The following is a 1,734-nucleotide window of genomic DNA, read 5'->3' as shown; positions in this document are numbered from 1 at the left end:
TGCTAAAGCAGCATATTAGGAGTGGCATATTCTTAAGTCCTTAAATAGCAAAATGACCCCATCAAAAATTCAAGACACACAGAGGAAATTCTTAGTAAGAGACAGTAAAGCTGGAGGGAAAGTAAAATAAGATAAATAATAATAAATAAGTTGTTGAGGTCAGGTGTGGTGGCTCATACCTGTGATCCGAGCACTTTGGGAGGCCGAGGTGGGTGGATCACTTGAGGTCAGGAGTTTGAGACCAGCATGGCCAGCATGGTGAAATCCTGTCTCTACTAAAAATAAGAAAATTAGCCAGGAATGGTGGTGGGCAACTATAATCCCAGCTACTGAGGAAAGCTGAGGCAGGAGAACCACTTGAACCCAGGAGGCAGAGGGTCCAGTGAGCTAAATCATGCCACTACACTCCAGCCTGGGTGACAGAGCCTGGGGGAGCGTGAGAGATCGAGACTGTCTTAGGAAAAAAAAAGATTGTTGTGAAAATTCCTTACTAGAACCAAGAATCACCCTCTGTAAGCCGAGGGGAAGCTCAGATCAAAAACACCAATCCGGGTTGGTAGCTGGTCAAAGATGTACTTAGAGGGAACTTACAAAAGAGCAAGTCTTCGGTGGCAGCAAGATGAGGTAGATCTCTGGGCTTGCAGTGCATGCCTGTCTAGTCTTTCATACCATGAGAAAGAAAGAAAAAAAAAAAGAGTCACTGAAGGCATACTGAACCACCTGATTGCTTTCTTAAATCTATTTACTTTTTTTTTTTTTTTTTTTTTTTGAGACAGAGCTTTGCTCTGTTGCCCAGGCTGGAGTGCAGTTGCTTGAGCTTGGCTCACTGCAAGTTCCACCTTCCCAGGTTCAACAATTCTCCTGTCTCAACCTCCCAAGTAGCTGGGACTGCAGGCATGCACCACCACGCCTGGCTAATTTTTGTATTTCTAGTAGAGATGGAGTTTCACTATGTTGGCCAGGCTGGTTTCCAACTCCTGACCCCGTGATCCACCCGCCTCGGCCTCGCAAAGTGCTGGGATTATAGACATGAGCCACTGTGCCAGTCCTTAAATCCATTTACTTTCTACTTAAAGGAATTGTTTGGCTTCCCTGCAATCTGGTCAACATTGCCAAGGAGGATGTTGACAGAAGCAGCAGTTATCTAGGTGCTGGTATGCTTCCTCCTGTGGCGGCATCCTACAGCTCATTTTGTGGTCACACACCCAGAATATATTTTCACAACATAATTCTTTTGTTTTCCATGTTAATGATCTTTTCTGGATTGCCAAAGGCAGTGAATTTAAAAACACTTTTACATGTATTATTTGTTTGATGCTGTCAGAGATCTTATAGAAGAGATATCTTTCGATCTATTTTTACAGATGAAGGACTAGAAATTCAGAGAAGCTACAGTTCTTGAGAAAGTTAACATTTGTATCTAGATTTTCCAACACTAAGTTCAGGCCTTTTTTAATTACCCCAAGGAGATGAATTTACTCTGAGCCAAAATTAAATGGAATGCAAGTTCCCAGAAGAGGAGAGAATCTACATCTGTGCTACAGTTAGCTCACCTATAAAATGAAAGATTGGAGTGAGTATGATCTTCAAGGTTCATGCAATTCAAAAACCTCTATGAGTAATCTTTCCCTGCTTTTACAGAAGACCAAATATCTTCTTCATTGATAATTTGTCATGTACGTTTTCTATGTATTTCTTCTCTAGCCCTTATACACTGACTTAGTAGTTTTAATT

This window comes from Mandrillus leucophaeus, unplaced genomic scaffold (genome assembly GCF_000951045.1).
Source record: "Mandrillus leucophaeus isolate KB7577 unplaced genomic scaffold, Mleu.le_1.0 Scaffold45, whole genome shotgun sequence".
Classification (NCBI taxonomy): domain Eukaryota; kingdom Metazoa; phylum Chordata; class Mammalia; order Primates; family Cercopithecidae; genus Mandrillus; species Mandrillus leucophaeus.
The sequence above is the reverse complement of the archived record's forward strand: the minus strand, read 5'-3'. Positions refer to the sequence as shown.